The sequence below is a fragment of the Canis lupus genome, chromosome 1 (assembly GCF_003254725.2).
Source record: "Canis lupus dingo isolate Sandy chromosome 1, ASM325472v2, whole genome shotgun sequence".
NCBI classification, from domain to species: Eukaryota; Metazoa; Chordata; class Mammalia; order Carnivora; family Canidae; genus Canis; species Canis lupus.
Genome location: NC_064243.1, coordinates 6,924,347 through 6,950,260, shown reverse-complemented (window position 1 = coordinate 6,950,260; position 25,914 = coordinate 6,924,347). Strand labels below are relative to the sequence as shown.

Sequence of the window (25,914 nt, the reverse complement as noted above, 5' to 3'; positions counted from 1 at the left end):
CTCTCAATTTTGCAGGGGACTGCAAACTGCTCCAAAAATGTTTCTTAAAAAATTAAATGTCACAAAAACTATTCCCTCTCGAGAATTTCAAAATCAGTGATAGAATATTTTTGGTGAGACTATATATACATACTTATAAATACATGCAAAGATCACTGATCTAAAATTTAATTAAGAATTCATGTTAAACAGGATAATTTGTGAATGTTGATTTACTTCATTTTAATGAATATCTCAGATTATCTATATGCCTCTCCTTGAAACATTTTCTATTACTGGTAAAATATTACAATATAAATATAACTAAACTATTGTGCAAGATTACATGGATGAGTTTTAATTTTCATATGTTAAATGTGAATTCATTCATATTTTTCAATTATGCATACAAAAGAGTGTGTGTATTTCTCCATTCCACTGGAATATTATGACCAGTTGTGTTTTTACAATGAGTTTAGTGTGGCATAAGATATGTACTAACATGCTATTTTATCCTTTCCTCTTCTGTTCTTTCTTTTTCCCAGTGAAACACTGAATTCTAAATGACCATCTGTCTAAAGAGCTTGTGTTGTAAAAAGAATTGATTTATTTACAAGGCACATCTTGGCAAATATTCTTAGATCTTATCTAAATTCTCAGGAAAACCAGAAACTCTTCATCATTCATAGGATCAAATGAAAGTTCTTCATATCACTTTGTGTCATCAACAAGGGGCATATAAAATATTTAACTATATGATAGAAGCCTAAAACCCATGTTGGTCAAATTCTTTAGGCAGCTGCATATGATAATATTAGAACAGTTCTAAATTGCCCTCCCAAAGTCACCACAATCTTAATTAAGGCAATTGCTTTAGGTAGCACACATACAGAGACACACTGATGCACGGACAATGCCAAACACACAATGGCCAAGGAATGAAATTACATGAAGAACACACTGAATTCACTTCTGCGGAATAAATATCTTTTTTAAAGGAAAATAATTGTACACTGATGTTAATCATACAAACCATATTTAAAAACTATTATTCCATTAACATTTGGATTGGACTCTGATAAAAAGGAAATCTAAAGCAATAGTGGGTTTGTGTTTTGGATCATTTCAGATACGGGACCCCTACTTTCTTTTACAAAGAAACACCAACCACGACAATATTCAGATACTAAATATATTTTTGTTTAAAATGTGTACTGTTTTAAGGTGATTCTGTAACATTTGATGATGTTATCGGTATTGAGAAATGCCCAGCTCTGCCATGTAGATTGGCCAATAAAAGGAGCTTCTTGTCTCTGTTCTGAAGGCTTCTGGTAGTGAGAGACCAAAAGGAAGGCCACTCTTGTGTGATGGCCAAATCTAGAAGGTTTTCAGAGGGCTGGGTGGGGAGCTGAGATGCACTGGTAACTGCTTCAGATGATGACTTAACCCTCAGTGTGCAATGACCTAAAAACAAGTCAGTCGACCAAAAGCAATTAGGTAATAATACCTGAGTCTTCAACCAAAAGGGTTAATTAATTGGCAATACACTTGTTACCAGTCTTATCTTACTGAAGGAAGAAAGTTTGAATCAAAGTAATTTCTCCCTTGGGGCATAAAAAGGTAGATTAAAAGAGGAATAAATCACAGTTCTATCTTTTCCTTTATATTCATTGCACATAGTAAACAGTACTTTAGAAAAAACTATGTGTGTGTGTACATATATATATATATAAAACACTAACCTCTGTGTTTACAAATATCTTGTACATCTGTGAATTAAGTCATGTTAGGGATAATTAAAATATGCTATTCATTAATCAAATATTCCAGAAGCCATTTTCTAATAAACCATTATTAGGGAACTAATTTAGCAAAATTAGTTTTTTTCAGTTGGGACATCAACTTGGGAAAACTGAACTACCACCAAAACCTGGTAATAGGTCTTAGAATTGAAAAGAACAAGAAATTGTTCAGTTTTGCTTTTGCTTTTGTTTTTGGGCCTAATTGATACTTCTAAGAAATAAAAATAATAATCACTTTCGTATTTTTTTATTTTTGACTTTATGAAAATGATTTCTAAATTTTCATCTCCATTCTCACTGGAACATCTCATATCTATTCTCACACATTAATCTTACACAATTTAACCTCCTCCAGGACATTTTAACTGAGATGATCTATTCTACCATCAAAGTCAATGTGTTAGAAAGCCAATTTTTTTACCTGTGTGGGAATTATAATAACAATAAAAGGGATTATTAAATTTATATGTCATTTTATTACCTACATAAGACCATTTTGAGAATAGGCCATAATGCGAAACACACATTTATAACTTGGCAAGGGTCACATAGTGACACAACTAAAATATAAAGTTTCATCTCTTTTTAACATATACATTCATTCAACATATATTTACTGAGCACTAGGAAGTTTTGTTGACTCCGGGGATATAAGCATCACAATGAAACATTTCCTTCCTTGGTAGAGTTTATGTAACGTTTTGATATTGAATTAGCTTCCTAATTTGTCTCCTTGGCCTTTGTTCCCTTTACACATTCTCTTACACCATATTGACAGAATTGAATTTCTAAGGCTAACATAGATCATGTATTCCCCCACAATCCAATAATATAAATCGCTGTGTTATTAACCACAAATTAAAGTTCAACGGTTTTAGCTCAATATGTAGGACCTATGTTGATTTGTCTTCTATATTTCCAACAATCTTGTCTATTAATACTAGTGCATTCATTATTGTACCAAACTATCTTGTAAAATATTCCATGCATGCCTTGGTTGGTGTCAATCATCTTCATTAGCCTTCTCATTTACCTATGAGATACCTATCACCAAAGCTGAGCCCTTGACATCTGCAGTCTCGGTGAAGATCTAATTTTCTAATATATCATGGCAGTTATGAGTTGTATGATTTCTGGCATTTAACCATAGTATTATAATGATTATTCTTTTGTATGAGTATTGTGTCTCCTCAAATAGATAATTCAAAAAAGAGTTTTTACTATACTTTCAACATAATTTGTTATAAAATATGATTTTCTAAATAACAGTATAACAACACTTTAATTGAATAATTTACTGATTCATCAATCCTCCTATTCATTATGGCATGTGCTGGATTAAGAGCTAGCAGCTAGGTACAAATGGAAAACCAAACAAATGACTTAAAACGATAGCAAAAGTAACACTCAAAAAAAATGGTATAATGTTCACAGTGCTTATTGTTGCATATAACATTGAACTTTGCCGACATGTTTATTTTAATCTTATAGTAAACTAAATAAATCTTTAATAAATAGACGAGATCGGGTGCATTCAGGGTGGTATGGCTGTAGACATCTTTAATAAATAGAATTGTCTTTAAATCATATTATATGATTTTAATCAATAATTCATTTAATTCTTTTTGAAGAAACATAAACATAAATGTAATCATTGTATTGATAGTTATTCTTTTTTAAAAAAATATTAATATTTATTCTTGTTTGGTTATAGCCAAGACCTATCTTTATTTTCTCTCTATATCCATCAACAATTTGCCTAAAATGAAAAAAAATATCAAAATGTAAAAGAAAGATATGAAGTTATATACTCAGGAGAAATTCAGGATATGACAGACAAAACAATGCAATTATGAAAAGGAAAATAATTTAGCAGAAATCCAATAAAACCTCAGTAGTCATTTTTGAATTAACTTGGGAATGCTATCAGGTAGAGAAGGAAACATTAGTATTTAGTAGTTATATTAAAATTCATTCAGCAATAAAAAGAACATGCCTTAAGCAAATCAAGAAGAGAAAACTAATAACTTTGAGTCAATTAGAGTAATTAGACGACACTAGGAAGACAATAAGAGGAGTCTAAATGGCCTACCTTCTCCCAGACTGAACAAACTCAAATCCGTATTTTTGTTTATAAAACTCTTCTCTCCTTTACGTTATCTTTTCATCTATTACCCTTAAATTTTAAAATATTATATAGTTGTAAATTGCAACTTACTATTTCTTTTTAGTGACGTTCCCTGACATATTTATTAGATCAATTTATTACATATGTCTAAGTACCACTAAGGTAAAGGAGAAAGCACATCATCACACATTTGTTGAATGCCTCCTATGAAGAATACTGTTATGACTAGTCTTGCATGCAATTCAAAGATCATAATTCAAGTAATGGAAGTTTAAGTATACCAAATAATACCAACATTTGACAAATATAAAAGCAAATATTGTGTATGAATCTGTCATATCATTTAAGTACAATGTAAATAAAACAAACACTAAGAGCAAACAGTGAATTTATGCATTGAAATTAATAGATGAAACATGGAATAAGATGACAAATCAAATTATGAAAATGTGATAAAATCAACCCTTGCCCAAAAAAAACCCACAGTGAGAGTAAGTTGTTGATTACGTGATAGGAAAAATCCAACATTTGTTCTTCCCAATATGATGGATCTTTAAAAAAGCTAATAAATAATTTGGAAGTACAAGGATTAGGAGACTTTTGTCAAGCAAATGGACAAACAACAAGCAGAAGACATTGTATGACCACGAAACAACAGAGAAACCAACGACTTTATACTGATAAGCATGCAATCTAAAACAAAGATCCAGCATTTATTTCATGAAGTAAAAAAAAATAAAACTATGAATCAAAAAATCATAGAAACTACAGGAGAAATAGGATGACATACTACAAGAATAAAAGGCTTTAAATGTCTTATCCTAGGGCACAATTCATAGATGTAATAAAGTGATCCACCTCCAAAATAGAGAATATACTTGTCAGCTGCTTGTCAGAATATTGAAAAATTGACTATTTTGAAATCACAAAGATAATAATGGGAAAAGAGCGATAGGTATATGGGAAATTAAAACTAGGAAGTAAATATTTAGTTAAATAATATAAGCATTCAGTTGAGAAATCTAGACAACTATGAATGTTTTTCTTTGGAAATATATATTACTGTAATTCACCACCAGGTCTCCATAAAACTTATTAAAAATAAACTGTAAGAAAGACTTATATATGTCTCATGAAATTTATCAAACAAGTATCCAAGCTAAATATCTTAAGAAGAAATTATTTCAAATTGTCAGACTGCTTTAATTTGCAAATTCATTTAACTCATATAAAGTGCTGAGAGAGTGACCAATGGTTCCATTTTTGTAATAAAGCCAATACTACAATAATAAAACAATAAATATGATAAAACTCAAATACTTTAGAAATTCACAACTAGAAATATAAAGATTTTTCTAGGTAATATATTAGCAATAAAAACTTCAGATCATTGTAAGGCCAATTAGGTATTTTCTTACATATAAAGACAAGAAATAAATGCTACAACATGTAAGATTTCAGTCCATTACCTGAATCCATGTGGGGGGAGGGGGGCGCATTTGTTATTTAGCTAGTATCTGTGGCAATATTAGGCACTTTTAGAAAAAAATATGCTACCAAAATCCTTGAAGTAGATAAATTCCAGATTTAGTAGAGATTATTTTACTTTTTAATGTATTCATACCTACATCCAGAAATATTTACATAAAATACTAAATTTAACAAGTACACTTTTTTTTCTGCAAATACATTCCCCTCTCCCTTTTTATTGGCTCTGTTCTCCTTGTTTTTCATCTATTCTGTACAGAAAAACCATCCTCACATATCTCCTATATTAATACACTAGGGTGCATTTTTCCATATTTTTTCTCTGTTTATGTAAACTTGTATAGACAAATATGCATATCATATGTATGGACCTTTCAGTGATAGTTTGTTTTATAAAAAAGGGGTGGTTTTTATGCTTTTTCTTCTTAGCAAAACCTCATAGAAATTCCTGTTAGTTAGCTTGTCAGTGATAACTTGCTCCCTTTAAGGACTTTGTTGCTGATGGCAAATTCTGAGAGTACTTTTCAGAATTTCTTTTTGTGTTTTCACTTCCAGCAGTTATACTGTGATGCTCCTTATTTTAGTTTTCTTTGTATTTATACAGCTTAGGATTTGGGGCATTTCTGCATTTGTTATTTGATGTCTCTTAATCAATTTTGTAAATTCTCAGACATTGTTTCTTCAAATATTAGTAATTTTCTATTACTTTTCTCCTTTCCTTCTTAAATTTCATGTTTCCTAAAAAAAAAAAAAAAATCATCTTTTATTTTCCCTTAAGCACTGCAATTTGGTTATTTTCTCTTCACCTGTCTTCTATTTCTCTAGTCTTGTCATTCTTATTGATGATGAGCCTTGTTTTTTAAGAAGTTTGCCAGATAACAAAGCCAATTATGTAGAACCCCATGGGTCATTTCCTAATATCAGGGTTTCTTTCCTTAATTTCCCCTCATATGGTCTTGTATTGGCATGCTTTGTTTTTTTTGAATGAATGCCAACTATTTTGTCCAGAAAACAGTGGAGATTCTCAATGAGAATATTACCTCCTGCCAGAAAAGCATTACCACTTTGCATTCTCTCATGATTGTTCTAGGATTAAGATATCTAAAATCCTGGTGAACTAAATAGCTCAGTGTATCCCATTTGATTATTTATTTCTTTATTTGATTCTTTTATAAGAAAATTTCTTTGTTTTCTACTTTTTTCTACTTTTCTACTTTTCTTTTGTTTTCTACTTTTTAGTTGTTTCCAAAGGGACATTAATCTTTCACAAGCAAATACATCATAGCCAAAAGTAGATGATCTTTAATTTTGTAAAGTACTATTCCTATCTGTTAGATTAGTAGATAGTAAATAATGTGAAAATGTGTAACTGAACTTTCTCCTTACTCGTGATGATAGTATGTAAATTGGTAAGAACCTTTTCTAGTATATTTTGATAATATATTTGAAAATCAGAACTATACACAATATTTTAACTAACAACTGCCTTCTTTTTCTATGGGAATCTATACTTTGGGAATCTATACTTAAAAATTACTCAAAGAAAGTTATATGTAAAGAATTACAAAGTTATATGTAAAGAATTTTATGTGGCTACAAAGTCATATGTAAAGAATTTTATGTGGCTATTGGCATAAATATTGATTGATAGATGTCTGTGTAATTACACAATAGATGATTAGAAAGAATGTTTAATATATAATACTAAGTATAAAATTAAATCTTTGGCTTATTTTGACAATATCTAACTTACACAAAATACACACACTTAATTGGGTAGAATATATTGAGATTATTTTTATAAGTATAAAAGATCTAAAATACAGTTTCTCAGGCTATGCAATTTAAAAAATATATTTAATAATATGGATTCAAAAACATGAATTTAATTATGTTAGGCAGAGTTTTGATATTCTGCTATAAAAGTCTGAAGCAAAAAGGCATTGTTAACATTTAAAGGCTCCTCAACACTGAAATTTCCTTTTGCTTTAAAATATTACTGCTACTATATATGCTCAATAATTCTATAGCAGAAGCTCAGATTTTCCTGTCTTTTACATATTGCCAGTGGTTCATTAAGCAAATCTATCATTTCTAAAGATTTGAATGAATTAAAGAAGTCATGGTTTAAAATGAATGGCTCAGTCATATATTCCATTTTCAGTTTTTCTCTCCTTTTGTTATTATTAATTGTAAAATATTAGCACTTTGTTTTGAGGTCATAAAAGTCAAGACTAACACAAGAGAGAAGCTTCCAACAGAGATGATGACCCAATCAGATGCCTCTCTGCTCAGCTTGAAGCTTTTTTAGCTGCAAAAGTAAAATGAATCAACCATAGAATTTACCCAACAAGCTAATAGCTACACTGTAGTGGCTAGATCATGATATCTCTGTGTCATTAAATTTTGAATGTTAAATAACGTTATAAAATAGGTAGATGCAAAAATTGTAAATATAAAATAAAATATAGTAATAACAAAGAAAATAAAAAATGAAGTTGCCTAATTTGGTAATTTACAGTTTACTTTGAGTTTTCAAGATTATATTATATATCATGGATAAGAAGATATTTATGCATGAGCTTTTTTTGAGGGGAATGCATCTTATTCTAAAAAGGGTTAGAAGTGTAAAAATCACTTTAATCACTCTTATAAAGGACTTCTTTGCCTTCTCATTAAAATATATCTGTATTATTTCATCATTTTACAGGTCCATGTTAAATTGACATAGTTTTCGCTTGGAATAAATCAATATTGATTTAAAGTTAAGACATCTGGGAATTTTCCATTTGTATAGATGCATTTATTTTCTTAAAATGTCCCTCTTCTTATTTTCAATCACCCTGAATGTTTCATTTTACTTTCAACCAAATTAACAAATCAGAAAAAAAGAAATGTTAAATGCCAATAATATTAGATTATCAGAAAAATTTAAGCTACAGGATTACATATTATATGTACTATAGTTAAGTATCTCTAAGTTATTATACTGTGTTTTTTGAATTGGTGTATTTTATTCGTTGTTTTTCACATAAAAATTTACATATTTTACATAGAAGTTTTTCACCAACATTGAATTTAAATAATTATTTGTTCCTGTAATCAAAGTATTGGTTAGAGTTAATTCATACATACTAAGACACATAATTTAACAACCCTTCTCCAGACCACACAATATTAAATTCCTTTAAGAATAATAAAAGTAAAGCAGGGGCACCTAGGTGGCTCAGTGGTTGAGCATCTGCCTTCAGCTCAGGTCCTGATCCTGAGGTCCTGGGATCGAGTCCCACGTTGGGCTCCTCGCAAGGAGCCTGCTTCTCCCTCTGCCTGTGTCTCTGCCTCTCATGAATAAATAAATAAAATCTTAAAAAAAGCAAAGGTAAACCAAACTAGTAAAATGTATGGAAATCTTACATTTAAAACTTTAATGCAAGTTGATAAATTGTCTGTTTAAAGTTAAGGCTGATTAATGATGGGGGCATGCCGAAAAAATACAAGAGCCAACTGAAAGGTCTTCCTATGGGGAAAGCTAGAAAAACTGAGGAAGCAGTATTGAATGACAACTCAAAGTATGAAATAAAGATTCATGAGTCCATACTGATATAAGTAGATGATTGAATAAATAAATAAATGAGAAAGAGTAAGCAAATCTTCTATGCAGTTGTCCAAGGAATTCCATGAAGAAGTCCAAAGAATTTGTATAGATGTTCCTTTGTTAGGAAGGTAGAGGAATACCTCTAATTCCTTAAATGTGGGCTGTGCCTGGTGACCTCCTTCCAAGGAATATGGTGTAGGAAGGGAGGAAAAAATAGAGTAATTTTATAGTGAAGAAATATGACCAATACTACCTCAGTCAGATGAGAGAGTTTAACATCAACAGGGTGGTCATGTTGATTGCCTGTATGTTCCCTCAGTATGATGCAGAGATTTGTACTTTCCTCCTTGTTATCTTCTCCAAACCCCATTATGCCAATATAATCAGGAGGCAAACCAGATGAGTTCTAATTGAGGTGCATTCTGCAAAATGCCTGATTGCTACTCCTCAAGATTGTCAAGGTCCTCAGGGACAAGGGAATTTTGAGAAACTGTTACAGTCAAGAGACATGAAAACATGATGTCTTGTTCAGGATCCTAAAACAGAAAATAGACATTGTGTAAAAACAAGGAAACCAAGATAGAGTAGGAACATTAGTTAATAATAATCAGTATCAGTAGGAACATTAGTTAATAATAATCAGTATTTGTCCTAAAATGTGACAAATACACCATAATAACATTAAGATGTTTGTGTGTTGCACAAGAGCTCTATATTAATCACAGCTTTTCTTTAAATCATTATGTGGTAGGTTTGTTTAGAAGGTGTTTTCTTGTCTACTAATTCATTTAATCCTCACAAGAATTCTATGGTATGGATATTACTCAATTTCCCTTTGGATAGAAAACTAAGGCTTAGAAAAGTTTTGCATCCTTCTTAACATCTCACAAGTACTATGTTGCAGAAAAAGGACTTGAATCCATATGAGTTTTGTAAATCCTTTCTGCAGTCACCTAAATCATAAAATGCCCCTACCATTGAGATGTTGGATTATTCAACAATATCTTTAAACATTTGTTAAAATTCCTCAGTGATATGTGCAGTATTATGTATTGGAATATATATTGCAATGAATTTTAACAAGGTATAATTCGGTTTCTGAAGATGAATATGTGGTTTAGAGGTTAAGTAGGTATCAGAGCAATTTTCTAGATTCAAATACCACTGTAACATTTAGTAGCTGAATGATCTGGCCAGGTTCTCTGTGGCTTTACTCTCCTCTGTAAAACTGGAACCATGCTACAGTATATATTTCAAAGGATTGCTAAGGGAATTAAATGTTATATATGTAAAGTGTTTACAATTCCAAGCTCATAATAAGTGTCCATATTGCTATTTTTTATAAAAATGCTTTAAATAAGACACTTACTAACCGGTCATCAGATAATTAATGTGGGCACATTTAAGGCTATCAATCTGGAAATCTTGTTAAAGGATCATTTAGACAATACAACAGATAAAATAAATGTGATGAAGAAGCAATTATGAAATTAAACAGTCCAAAATATAGTGTGATGGCATATGCCAGGTTTTGCCTCATGAATCAAACATAGCTCTTGCTATTCTATAGGGAATGACCAAGAGCCTTTTGATTTCTTATTGAAGTAAATACCCTTACTGAAGTCTTGAAACAATTCTATAGAGTAAAATTTTGAGTGTTACCTTCTTTCTTTCAAAATTATTTAATATTCAATATTGCCTTATAGTTGACCATCTGTTATTTTCAATAAAATGGTTTCCAAAAGATTTTAAGACTCTCACAGATGGTTTGCATTTACTTCATTAAATTCTACTGGTAGCTGCACTTTTTATTCCAGCTACTTTACGTGCCATTACATAGACATTTTGGACAAAAAATGTTAGACATTTAACAGATATACTCTGTTCCACAACAGGATCCAGGCATCCTTACTGAGATGTTTCCATCATAACCAGGTGTATGTAGTCATGTACAAGTGATTTTTTTCTATGAAATATATTTCCAAAGTGGGATTTATAAAGCAAATCTAACATGAATTATCACTTCGATAAAACTATGCCTGATTACTTTACAAGCATGACAGCTATTCATACTTTTATCATCAGTTTATAAGACAGTTTTTCTTTTCTCCTGTTGGGTTCTTCTATTTCCACCCCTCCTATCCTACTATCCAAATACAAGGGGTAGAAATGATCACTTACACTTTTCCTTGAATCTGTATGTTATGGATTACTAGTCAGGTTATTTCCTTGTTTTATGAACCCTCTGATTTACCTGTTTTCTGATTGACACTATCCTTTACTTCTAGTTTTTCTTATTTTATTAAAAATTTCTCTTCCTTCTCTTTCTTCTTTTTTTCTTTTTAGAGATTTATTTATTTATTTATTTATTTATTTATTTATTTATTTAGGAAAGAGAGTGCATGCATGTGCACGAGAGAGTGGGGGGAGGGTGGAGAGGGTGATAATCTCAAGCAGACTCTCCTCTGACTGGGGAGCTCAATGCAGGACTCAATTTTATGACTGTAATCATAACCTGAGCCAAAACCAAGAGTCAAATACTCAACCGTCTGAGCCACCCAGTTGCCTCTTCTCTTCCTTATTTCTGTCTTATTCTTATCAGCTTATTGAAGTCTATATATACATATAGACTTCATATAGATATAAAAGTTTTGCACCTTTTTATATATTTTTATATGTAATTATATATATATGTGTGTGTGTGTGTATATATATATATATATATATTACAAATAGTAAACCATTTGTCTACAACTTTGCTCATACATTACATTTTTACCTGGTATAAATTTGCCATTTGATGTTGAATATAGTATCTTCCATAAAACTGAAATAAATATTTACTGCTTATATCCACAAATCTGTAAATTTCGAATTTTCTTTCTTGCTGTATAAACATTCTGTACACTTGGAAGTATTTTACTTTTATCATATTCTACCTTGAATTTACTTTGATATATGCTCTGAAGTTAGAATTTCACTTTATTTTCCTCTGGGAAGCCAATTTTATCTGTACTATTTAAGCTATTATTATTTAATAAGCTATTATTTAATCCCATATAATATCTTATGTAAAATTATCTATTATTATTTAATCCCATATAACGTCTTATATAAAATCATCATATAATAATGGGATACATTTCTACATTCTATCATGTTTTTTCAGTGATTTAAAATATAGTTTCATCTACTAGAATGAAACCTTCCTTATATTTTCTCATTGGTTTGAGTAGGATTGTAATTCTTTTTTTTTTTTTAATTTTTATTTATTTATGATAGTCACAGAGAGAGAGAGAGAGAGAGAGAAAGGGGCAGAGATACAGGCAAAGGGAGAAGCAGGCTCCATGCACCAGGAGCCCGATGTGGGATTCGATCCTGGGTCTCCAGGATCGCGCCCTGGGCCAAAGGCAGGCGCCAAACCGCTGCGCCACCCAGGGATCCCAGGATTGTAATTCTTATAGTAAGTTACTTAACTTCTCTGCTTCAGTGTACTCCTCTGTAAAATGGAAGTAATAATAGCAGTTACCTCAAGAGATATTTTGAGGATTATATAAAACCATACATAAAAGTGGTGTTAGCAGTATCCAACACCAGTTAAGTACTAATTTCTTAAAAATACATTATTGAAGCTTTACCTTTACCACCTTTTATTGGTGACTATCAGTGAATTTTGTGTAGCTTTCACCATTTAACCATTTTATGCTTATGCTCTCATATTTGAGAAATAGGATTAAATCTTATTTTTTATTTAATCAAAATATCTACTTATTTTACTATCCATTTATTTTTTCTAAATTAAATATTGGAAACCATAACATTTCACCTGAGTACTGATTGGGTTACCATCCACTTTTTATTTTTATTTTTATTTTTTTTTTACCATCCACTTTTTAAACATAATTTACCACATTTTCTTTGTATCCAAAAATATGGCTAATATTTTGTTTTGCAATTTTCCCCTACATTTTAGTTAATTTATATATTATATGCTCATAGGGCAAAGAGGTTTTGCCCTACACACCTCTCTCCTGTTAATAGCTAGCAGAGATAACACACTAACATCCCCTCCATATAGCTGTTTAAAAAGTATAGAGAAATGTATCAAAGGCTATTTGAAAACAATAAAGTGTTATATGCCACTGAAGAGATAAAGAATGAAAGTGTTCTAAATCTTCTTTTTCTAGTGCTTAAAGTGCTATTCTGTTTTATTTATAAAATTTTCCCTTAACGAATGTGAGATACAATATATGTTGTGTTGTAAATACTACCCATATCTAGTGATGAAAACCAATTATACTAGTTAAATACTTAGCTATTGAAGGTTAGATATGTGTGCAAAGATATTTTAAAATGCAGATTATGAGAACATTGATATGCTTAAGAGATGGTTTTACTTTGTGAGTGTGTGTGTGTGTGTGTGTGAGCATTTCACACATTCCTTGTGTTAATTGCAGGGCTTTGAGAAGGTGACAGTGTTAGAATCCACAGCAATTAAGTTGACTGGATAAGCTCCCGGTTAAAAGGAAAAAGAAAAAATAGCTCATTGAAAACAATTCAGAAACAGTCAAATTAACTAGAAATTTGCACATGAAAAGGAACACATATCTGTTCAGAGTACTTAAAGCAATATGTTTTATCCTCATTTCAATAAAATAAAATAGTTTCATGTGATATCTGTGACTATGTAAGGACTAGGGATCTCTCAGAAATATTGCTCTAAAATGTGTACTGAACAGAGTAAGATGCAGAGTACCAGTTTGTGCCATTACCATAAAAAAAAAAAAAAAAGCTACATACCAAATCATGAAATGACCATGAACTAAAAGGATCTCCTGGAAAAAGTTATCCTCTAAATAGCTCAGTAATGGCATATATTTGGAGGATACAGCAGAAAGACTTGGAGAAAAATCCTGTTCTAGATTTTTACCTGGCAAGTCTCATATTCTTCATTCCGAGAGGATGTGAAGGAAAGCATGGCCTAGTGACTCCATTACTCTGAGCTGGATTTTTATTGTTGTCACTCCTTGGTGGGCTCCAGGTTGAACATAAATCATGAAAGGGTCTCAATGAGTTGGTGAGAAAACAGATTTTCCAGCAGTATTTATTGCCATTCTGGTACTATGGAAATTGTGTGCACGTCATAGCAGATGGAATGGCTCTGCAGAGATTAGAAGACACAGGAAAGTGATATATAATAAATTTTATAGGCATTTCCTTCTATAGATTTGAGACTCACCTTTGAGACTCGTTTGATTTCTTCCATAACATTTTGTCTTAAGAAACATTTTTTTAGGAAAATGCAAAGTAAATAGAAATTAAGCTGTCACAGATTATGACTTTTCAGAATTTCATACAATTGAATACATATAGATTTATAGGTCATTTCCAGACTATTGTTAAGTCACCTTTACCTCCACCCAAAGGATTTCTGAATCTCAGTCCATTAAAAATACTGCCTATATTTCATCTTTATTGGTTTTGCAGTTTGGGTCCCTATTTGAAATCACATGCTTTAACATGATGCATGTTAGGACCGTCATGTGATAAAAATTACTATCAGAAGGAGTCAGGAAAAGTCATGCAAGCTCTGAACAGAAGATCAAAGGGAGGAGACAAGTTAAAACTAAGCTTGATTTTTATTTTCAGGCATACTTGAAAACCAAAGATAAAGGCAGCAACACAGCAATGATGACTCTGTGTCAGCCTCATCTATATAAAGACCAGCTGTAACACATAGGTCATGGCATCTACTTTATATAAGGTTCATTAATGGCAATAATATGCTGCATTTTTTTGAAAAAAAAAAAAAAAGAGCAACAAACTTAATTAGATGTTGGAAAACTGAGCTTATAGGTATGCTTGTAATTCCTGGTTCTGCAAATGATTTATATGATGTAAATGATGTATAAGAAATCGTATAGAACTTCATTTTATTGATAAAAAATTAGCCAATTTCATAAAGTTTTGAGCATTGTATTAGTTTCCTATGGCTTGTGTGCTAAGTTACAAACCAGGTAGTTTAAATACCAGACATAAAGAACTTACAGATAGGAGAAATGCCTACAACAGGTCTGCAGTGGTTTAAGGGTGAGAGGGAATGCAGTAGGCAGGACTGGTGAGAGGAAAGGAATAGATGAGCCCTGGTAGAAAAGAATTAGGTTGGTGAAAACAGGGAAGGAGATTTTCTAGAAAGATGGAAGTGAGTGTGTGTTGTGTGTGTGTGTGTGCGCGTGTGTGAGGGAGAGGGAGAGAGAGAGAGAGAGAGAGAATGAGGGAGCTTGTCAAGAACAGAGTATTTGAGGAACTGAGTAGTGATTTGTGAACCCTACAACATGGGGACCAAACTATGAATAGCCTTTTAAGCAAGCCTCAGACAGCGGACCTCAACTATGGCTTTTGGTCAGCAGCAGCACTCAGGAACTTTAAATACATCTGGGGTCTAGATCCTGCATCAGATTGGCTTGCTATATATTGAACTGTAATCATGGGTAGTGATAACGTTAATACCATTTTATTTTAATATATATTCAGGCTGAAAAGCACTTTGAATTTCCAGAGACTTCTAAGTTCCATCAAGTACTATAGAAAACTAATGAATGATTTTAAAGGCTCCAGATAGGACAGTTAAATTTCTACTTTAGAAAGATAAATATGGTGGGTGGTTCAGTGATTGAGCATCTGCCTTTGGTTCAGGTCATGATCCCGGGGTCCTGGGATTGAGTCCCGCATTAAGCTCCCTACAGGAAGCCTGCTTCTCCCTCTGCCTATGTCCTCTGCCTCTCTCTGTGTATCTCTCATGAATAGATCAATGAAATCTTAAAAATAAAAAAAAAGATAAAAAATGGCAATTGCTAGATGTTAAGTTGGATTCCCCAAGATCAAAAATATGAAGAATGGGAAAGAATCTGTCATTTTAAAACAGAAATTAAAAAAAAAATCAGAAATTACAAGGCCTGAGTTAAGGTAATGGCATTTTCATCCCTAAATGGAGCTATGGATGCATGAATAAATGAGGGTTAATGAATAAAAATAAATTTTGAGTGACACTTTGGGGATGAATTTACAGGGCATAGCCTTCCCCATGTGTAATAGTTCTTTACATTTATATCCTCAGCTCTGACTTCCCAATAAATATATATCTACATGACTCTGCAATTGGATGTTGTATAGATATTTTAAATTTCACATAGTGAAAAAAATATCCTTATTTTTTTTAAGATTTTACTTATTTATTCATGAGAGAGAGAGAGAGGGGCAGAGACACAGGCAGAGGAAGAAGCAGGCTCCACCCAGGGAGCCCAATGCAGGACTCGATCCTGGGACTCGACCCTGGGACTCGACCCTGGGACTCCAGGGTCATACCCTGGGCTAGAAGGCAGGCACTAAACTGTTGAGCCACCCAGGGATCCCCAAAGATCCTTATTAATTACTACTCTTTTCCCACTATCTATCTTACCCATTGTATTTATAGCACATTTGTTCCTCCATTTGTTCTAGGAGAATATTTTGGAATTATCTTTATCGCACTTCCTTTTCTTCCACCCCACAATTGAACCAGCAACAAATCCTGGACTATCTACCTTCATACTATTTTCAGAATGTCATCACTCCTCAAAACTTCCACTATGGCACCGTGGTTCACACCACTAATGTGTCTTAATTGATTCGTTATAATAGATCCTTAATAGATCCTGTGGACTTTGCCTTTCTTCTACAAGATTCAGAATGTAAGTAAGGTTTTGTCACTTTTCTGCTCAAAATATTCCAATGGCCACTCATTCCTTTCATAGTAAAAGCTAGGTCCTTATCAACTAATACAACTTTTATGTTTTCTGGAAACCAAAGTCCAGAATAGTATCCACAAACATGTTTGTTACTCTAATCAAATGTAAGGAAAAATAAGTAGAATTTCTGTAATCTTCATATCTCTAAACCATGATGGTAAAGATGACTTGAGGTTTGTGGATATTTATGAATTTAAGGATTAGCTGACATTTGGGCATACGTGCATACATTTAAATAGATAATAGAAACACATTCACTTATGTCCTACATCTTTTAAGCTGCTAACTCTGCAAATTGATGAGAATAAACATAAGTAAAATTACCCATCATGTAGGATTTAAGTCTTTGAAGATAATAAATGGGAATACATTTTACTGTGAATCATAGCAATTTACTATTAAGAAATTACTAATAAACAATAATAATAATTACTCCTAAGATGTAATTTTTAGGATCAGATCTTCACTATTATTCTAAATTAGAGTCAATGAACATTTTACAATTTTATCATGTTAATTATTTTAACATGTAGTAATATTTTATGGAGTAAGATGGAGACATTAAAAAAATAATTGAGGATTTTATCCATTAAATCATTCTTTTATTTACAGCCATAAAAATCATTGATTTAATGTTAGATCACTCACTCTCTCAAGTACAAAGATGCTGTAAAATATCGAACTCTGACAAATGTCTAGAAAAATATTGAATAAAGAAGGCAAAAGGTTTACTGAAAATCTTTGTTTATAGTCAAGGGAAACAGACATTTGTACTTTCCATTTTATGTTTTTCCAGGGATAAAATATTTAGTGTAGCAGCATAAGCTATATTCTTAGAAAGCTAGAGCTATCATGGCTAAAATGGCTTAGAGCTCTAAATATTTTAGGGTATGCTTAAAGGGATTAATTTGGAGTAGTTTTCCTCCCTGTTGCAAAATATTATTAGACAGCTGAGAAGACAGAAATGACAATTTTGAGAAGAAAAATTGTACTTGGTTGTGAAAACTAAAAACAACTGATAAATTCCTCTGCCATACAATTAATACAAATGATTATATTGATTAATGCATTCACTATTTCAATTCCTAAATGAAATAATAGGACACTCCTGGTTAAGTTCTGTGCTATAAGCTGCTGAGGAAATATTAATATGGTTGACACATCTCTACATTCATACAAATTATAGCATAGGATGAGAGAGAAAACGTATAGTGTGCTGTGTGGATGAGGAGAGGGTTTCTGACTGTAAATTACTGAAAAAGGAGAAACAGGGAAAAGTTCAGGTAAAAGGGTCAATATCTAAGGCCTTAATAATGAGTCCTTGATTGAGGACTCAGAAAACATTGAACCTGCATAGAGAGTAGAGAATGAATGGTAAGTCAGAACCAAGGCTATGGGAAAGGTAAGTTATGAAAGTTTTAGGACATAGTGCTAGGAATCTTGATTATTTTTTCAGGATAATGGGAAACCAATGAAGGATTTTATGATTCATAGTTTTAGAAGATTTTCTATTTTGTCAAGGACACCATAGTGGGATACAGGGGCCAGAATGGAGAAGAAGCAGGGCTAAAGCATGGAGGTATTTACTGGGCTGAGATTGGATTGGGAAAAACCTGATAATAAGTGGAGGCAGTAAGACTGGAGAGATGTGAGTGGATTTATGTTGCATCTTACATTACCTCAGCAAGTGTATGTGGAAGTAAGTACTCCATCTTTCTCTATAGAGCTCTATGATCTTTTAACCATATAACAGTATGCTGAGGAAAGTAAAACACACACATATTTTGAGGGCTATAGTATATAAGACATGAGCTGACCTTGACCTCTGTGGAAACAAAGTATTCATGAGCCTTCTATTAGGGGATAAATGGTGGGGGCAAATAAGGATTAGGTAATAAATGGAGTCCTTGTGTTGATCTAATGATGGACAGGCACACCTATCCATCCAATGGTGGTTCTAATGTAATGGTTCACAGAGATGTTGTCTCAGTATATTAGTAAACACCAGAAATTGCTTCTGAGTAAAGTCTCATTCAGAGGTGGTCCTGAAAGAAAGGTAAAGGGAAATTTTCCTAATGGGCAGAGATTCAGGCAGTGTACTTGGTCATCTGTTTTGGATGGGCAAAGATGAATGGCTTGTCCAGTTGGTCAGGGACCGGGGAGGAGCAAGCTTAGAATGTTCTAATCTCCAAGGGTGCAGAGGCATGTATTGCTTTAAGGATCACTGGACAAACTTTTTTTTTTTTTTTTTACCTTAGCACAATTTCTTAAAACTGATCTGCCTGGAAATACTCTTGTTGCCAAAGGCATCATGCTCATTCTGCATTCCCACTCTCCTTTTCATGAGCATCCTTCTACTTTAAATTAGATGGGCATATTCCTCATGCCTCCCAACTTTTATTATGGAGCATTGACAGAGAGTGTAAAAAGTTCTGGAGACTCAGAGGACAAGAGATTGGTATTTCCAACTAATCTTTTCAAAGTCTGCACTAATACATAAACTGAATGAGGAAAATCTTCAGTCTTAAAGTTTTACAGAAAATGTATTTAAAGCTTGTAAAAGGGGCACTTGGGTGGCTCAGTTGGTTGAGCATCCAACTGTTGATTTTAACTCAGATTGTGATCTCATGGTTGTGAAATCAAGCCCCACACTGAGCTCCATGCTCAGCCTGGAGTCTGATTGAGATTCTTTCCCTCTCCCTCCTTCCTCTCTCTCTGTCCCTCACCCTCGTGCATGTGCTCTCTCTCTCTCTCTCTCTCCCTCAAATAAACAAATAAAATATTTTTTAAAAGCTCATGAAAAGATACAAATATTTTATCAATAACAGCAAATTAACAATACTTGTATTGTCTCCACTGATTCTGGGTATATTGGGGCAAATAAGTGTTTCTAAATAAAATAGTAAATGTACAATTAATAATTATTTTATAATTCTTTGTAAAAACTATTGAATGTTTCCTAGAATATGAAGAAAAGTACTCTAATGACTAGGTAACAAATATTATGCAAATATAATGCTTTAAAATCTTTGTTTTTAATAATATTGAAACAATAGGGGTGCCTGGGTGGCTCAGTTGGTTAAAGATCTGCCTTTGGCTCAGATCATGATCCCAGGGTCCTGGGATTAAGCCCCACAATGGGCTCCTTGCTCAGTGGGAGTCTCCTTATCCCTCTCCCTCTGCTTTGCTCCCTGCTCATGCTCTCTGTCTCTCTCTCAAATAAAAAATTAAAAAATAATAATATTGAAATAATAGCTAAATGATTCATCAGCAATCAGATATTACTAAACAGTTTTATATATAAACTAAGAAGAATTTAAAAATAAGGTTATATTGCTATGGATACTCCTATTCTAAGACACTTATTTACATAAATAATTTTCTAAACTTTCAGAACAATATATGAAATTAGAGAGAATTGATGCTGAGACCTATCTCATTCTTAGAGCAATTTAAAAAAGAGGCAAAACCCCTTCATCTATCTCATTGAGAAATGCATTTCTTTTTTTAAAAGATTTTATTTTTTGAGAGAGAGCATGAGCTGGGGGCGTAGGTGGAGGGCAGAGGAAGAGGGAGAAAGAAACTCTCTGCTGAGCAGGGAGCCCAATGCGCTGCTCAATCCCAGGACCCTGGGATTATCACCTGAGCTAAAGGCAGATGTTTAACCAAGTAAACCACCCAGACACCCCAAGAAATACATTTCAAATAAAAGTTATCCTTTATGTTTCATAATTAGCTAACCAAATTTATAATATATTTTGGGGGAGGATATTAAATGTATGTAGAAGTTGAAAGAGAAGATGGATTAACATAAAAGTCTGATTATTAAACATGGTATGTTAACAGACCATACCATGGGATGGTATGTGTGGTGTGTGTGTGTAAACATATAATGGATGGTGGCAGTGATCAAACTGCTGTTGTATAAGGAGGATCCAGCTAGATAAAGTTATAAGAATGTTGTATTATTTTCGTTTATATATGCCAATATTTATTATATTTAGCAATCATGTCATATGGGCATATCAACGATTTAAAATGAAAATTCAGGTTTCTAATAAAACTATTTAATGCCTTCTATCATTTTTCAAAAAATTAAATGTTAAGATAATTAAATAGGTTGAAATTGATAGCTCTAGATGATTGTTTGAGTTTCCCAGGCTCAGGTATTTCTGATTCAGTGTTATGTGAAAATTTTCTTTATAGTGACTCTAGAAAAAAATAGTTGGTATAAATGAAATAACATTAAAAAACTATTATGAACATTTACTAAAATGTGTATCTAAACTTTAAACACCTATGGAAGTTTGTTTCTAAAAGAAATGGCATGTGTTATGGCTGTATGGATATAGTGAGTCTCAGCCACCTGTCCAACCTGGGCTTTGAATTCTCACAGTAGACATTTATTCCTTTCTAGTCAAGTAACCTGGAACACACAAATTAAACTACCTCTTTAAAATGCCATTTTTTTCAAGATTTATTTATTTATTTTAGAGAGAGAGCATGAGAGAATACAAGTAGAGGAGGGGCAGAAGAAGAGGGAAAAAGAGAGAAAGAGAAGCAGACTCCCCAGTGAAAGTGGAACTCAATGCAGGCTTCATCTCATGACACTGAAATCATGACCTGAACTGAAATCAAGAGTTGGATGCTTAACCAACGAGCCACTCAAGCACCCCCAATGCCAAATTTTTTGATTTATTAATAGATATACTTAATTTATCATATGTTTCAGCAAATCAATTAATTTATTAGGATAACCAAATTAATTTTAAATTATATAGTCTCAGTCTCTAATAGTAGAATTATAATAGGATCCCTACGAGATTGATTTGAAAATTCTAGCTAAATTATTCAGCTATAAATTTGGAGGAAATTCATAAATCTTTGTTTTTAATGAAATTATATATCATCTGCTCAATTTCAATTAAGTTAGAAAAGTTAAATAACAATATATGTGTGTTTAATCAGTACCTGAAAATTGGTTTTATTTCTCATACTGTTGAAATTCTAACTAGTGCCTATCATTCTGTTGGGAAAAAAAAAAAACCTCTAAAATATATACCATGGAGAGGAACTATAATATATTATTTAATTTTTCAGTAGGTATTTTGTAGAGAATACTCACTGATTAGTTTGTATTCAACTTAAATCTCACATTTCAGTTTTCAGATCATGATGGGATTGTTGTCTCTAGTTTGAGTGCTGATAAGTGAAATGCATTTTTAAAATTTTTAGTTTAACAATGATCACTATTAGCCTTGGCAATAAAATTCAGATTCATAATTTATTATCTTCTGTTATAGGCATTGACCTAGAGTGATAGCTTTTCATGTCAAATGGAAAGATAGTGATAACACTTTTCTTAAAAGAAGCAATGAAAATAACTATCCTTTGGTTAGGTAGCTGAAGGTCAAGATACCCAACTCCCAAATCTCGAGTTATATTACAAGATGTATGAATAATGTATTCTTGTAGAAAATATCCTTTTCTTCTTCACGCCACTTTTTTGCATGTAGCGCATCACAAAAGTATTGGATGGTTCTTAAATGACCAAATTATCTTGTTGTCAAGCAACATTCTGAGTTTGAGTATTTGATAACATTATTGGTCACTTTTAGTTTTATTATATGATATTTTTGTTTTTTTTTTTAAGAAATAGTACTTAATATTCCTAGCCTAGAGGTTTTAATCTTTTTTTCTAGGCTTCAGTGCTTTTCCACAGTGCCATATATAGAACCTGAAAACATAATGTGTATTATGATGTTCTTGGCAGGAAATGGATGAATAATTTCCTGAAGGAGTAATTGAAGAGGGTGTTTAAAGGGATTATTTTAAGAGTTTGGATAGGAATAAGGGACACTGAAGGGTTACCTAAGGACTCAAGGACGAGTAACAGAAGAAAGCCCTGAATACACCTTGCTCTGAAGGAGCAAGGGCAAGAAGTACAGGGACTTCCAGGGGAGCTATTGTGGAGAGACAGGGACCACCAACTGGCCTTTGGTGGAAGAATAAGATCACTGCCCAAAGGGCCCTGAGCAGAGTAGATGAGATTTGAAATATCCACAATTCTCACTCCTCCTGATTTTGTAATCCCTTGCAATTTCCTCCCATTGACTGAAAAGCGATATATTAACATATATATTCTAGGGATAGGAAAAATAACATTTTTATTCAGTTTTTGCTGGAGAATACTTTTGCCAAGCTCTCCAACCGTCACCAAGACTCTGAATGAACATAAATTGCCCTAGACCATTTCCTAATAATTTTACTAAGACAGTGATGGTTATAATATGCTAAAATATTTCGAGATTGGCACTACTCATTTTAAATCTCCAGGAACCACAAAATAGCCGATTTCCTATAGATATAGAAAAAGTGATTCATTCTTTCCTTTGAATGTGCATTTCCTGTTTTTTTGTATGTGTGTCAGAGATTAAATGCTCTTCCCAGTGTGCCTTAAACTCAAGAAACTTGCAAAATTTTGAAGTTGCTTATATAAGGACTTCCAAAAGCTTAAAAGTCTGGCAAAGAAACATTTCAAACCATTGAATTCTTAACATTTTACAGATTATTTTGCATAAAGTAAAATAATATCAAAGTAGGAGAATGTAATTCTGTAGGCAGAGATATATGGTCCCCAAGGCAATCCTGCTCATTCCAAATATTCTAAGTGATTTTGTGTTTGGAAAATGAAGAAAGCATTTCTTGCAGGTTTTAATCCACTTGAAATTGCTGAACTAAAGGAAAGGATGAAGGTCCAGCGGACAGTCCTTTTTTCACAAGTCAGTGTCATTTTAGGGGTAAAGTATTTTTGTTTGTTTTTGAACAAGAGTTTAAAATACTCTGTCATAGGTACTGAATACAACAATGTCAATTATAACAGCTCTAAAAAATGCACATTGTAAAAGTAGGTGAGTCATAAAATATGAAAACTGATGTAAATACAACAATTCTTTGCAGTTTGGAAAAATGTTATATGTACTCAATAGTCTTCCCTGTTTTCTAAACTTTTAAATTATTAAGTTCTGAGACAGTAGGTTGGCTAATATGCCAAGAGATCTGTGTTTTATGTGAGAATTCATTTCAACATTTAAAGGGACAGCAAATAAAGTCACAGTTTAAATGATACCTCTGTAAATCTATATAAACTCAGAATATTCCTGAGAAAGAGTGAACAAATGTTTGGTCATAACCAATTAACTTTTTTCAATGCAAGCTTTTTCTTCTATTTAATTTTAGTATAAGGAAATGTAAAGTATAGTTTATAAAACATAAAGAAGCCTTAAGTTCCAATGTTGAGAAAATAAAGGTGAAATTATTTAAAAGTATGAATTAATTCATTATTTGTTATAAAATAATTAACATATTAACAATTAAACATACACTTTAAGAAAATGTTATAGTCTCTTATACCATATTAATCTGTCAAACAAAAAAGAAATGTTCAATTTCTCTAGAGAATATTGCAATTCCAGAAAATATAATTGTATTAAAACAACCCCACTGTCTGAAAAATATCATTCTTTTGTGTCAATGCCATGCTGGAGTCATTTATAAACAATGAATGTTTCCACAGAGTATCAGCTTTTTTATTCTTCAAAATAAGTGACCTGTAAAGCTTTTGTTTTTGCAACTTATTTCCTAAAACCTTGTGAGTAACTGGGCATACCTTAGAAAGATTAAATTCAAGTAGCAGAAAGTCACAATCCTTTCTTAGGTTCACATGACGTTAAACAGTGTAAAAAATGTATATGACTTGTCATGATGAACATAGGTCATTTACAGCTATTTCAATTTAAATAGATACAGATATATACACACACATGCTTACATGTATTATAACTAAAGTATATTGTATATGTTACAAATCATGGATATTACCTGTGGGAGTGCCTGTGTTCATACACACAGGCCTGTGGAGATGTAAACTCATTGGGATGGAGGAGAGAAAAAGAGAAAGACATCATTAAGGAAGAAATCCTGAGGAGGTTTATGAAAACCTCTTATTCATGAGGTATGATAGAAAGATACACATGAGGTCTTAATTTTGCAACCCCAGCCACTGACATTGAGCCCCCAAGAGGTTTTTCTGGGAGGTATAGGGAACGCTGGCAGAACAGGGGAACTAGAACAGATGTTTTTTGAAGCCAGGTACCACTGTGGATGCTTGGAATTGCACACTGGGAACGAGGGTGTTGGGGTATAGAGGGGGGCGGGTAATGAGATTTGTCTAAGTCAACTGTCTCTGAACTATTTCACTCAAGGGGCAAGAAGGCTGAGGTATTTACACACCAGCTTCCTGGAGTTACTGTTGGAGGATAGCTCTTGAGATGTGCTAAGTTTTCTGGTGTTGAGAGCTACAGTCGCTGTGGCATACAGATCATGATGGTCATAAAAATGCTAAGAATGGCAACTAGAAGTCTGTGGGACACGCTGCTAGGTCCAAGGGACAAGGAGGGGCCCTACAACATCTGCAGTCACTCACATGTCATTTATGTGTAGTCAAAAGTCAAGTATCTATGTTCATACATGCAACATTTACATGTAAATCATAAATACATTACAAATATATATTGTAAACATGATGGCAGCAAATATCACATCTAAATTAATTTTTTGGTATAATAGAACAAAACTTTCAAGAGAAAATGTGTTCGATGATGCTCTACATTATTTTTTAATCTGTATTTATTATTATTATTTTTTAGTCTATGATAGAGGCAGAGACACAAGCAGAGGGAGAAGCAGGCTCCATGCCGGGAGCCCGACGTGGGATTCGATCCCGGGTCTCTAGGATCGTGCCCTGGGCCAAAGGCAGGCGCCAAGCCGCTGCGCCACCCAGGGATCCCTATGATGCTCTACATTATTAAATGATAACATAAAGAAGAACTGGGATTTATTGTGAAAATGAATACAGGGTCCTTTCCTCCTGCAGCATAGGATGTTCAGTGGAATTTCAGTGCACAAATATTCAATTTTAGAACCTTTATCACAAAAGGGCAAAATCCTTTTGGAAAATATATGCACATTTTCTCTTCACTTCTGAATATTATTAATGAGCAATAAATAGTATTTTAAAGTTGTTCTCTTAAGGATAAAAAAAGTCATCAAATGCATAATTTACAAAATTGTACT

The 25,914-nt window shown here is 32.6% G+C and overlaps 1 long non-coding RNA gene across 2 annotated transcripts; it reads right to left on the bottom strand.

Moving 5' to 3' along the window:
• Window positions 1-1,197: 1,197 nt before the first annotated feature.
• LOC118353205 (uncharacterized) lies at window positions 1,198-25,230 on the bottom strand. 2 transcript variants are annotated; one of them, XR_004811685.2, is made up of 4 exons: window positions 24,661-25,230; window positions 13,923-14,153; window positions 9,246-9,528; window positions 1,198-1,443 (listed from the first exon to the last, which is right to left on the bottom strand). It is a non-coding gene; the product is annotated as an uncharacterized LOC118353205 (long non-coding RNA). The 2 variants fall into 2 exon arrangements; XR_004811678.2 differs by lacking the exon at window positions 1,198-1,443 and having other exon boundaries at window positions 8,848-9,528; window positions 24,661-25,226.
• Between the last annotated feature and the right edge of the window lie 684 nt (window positions 25,231-25,914).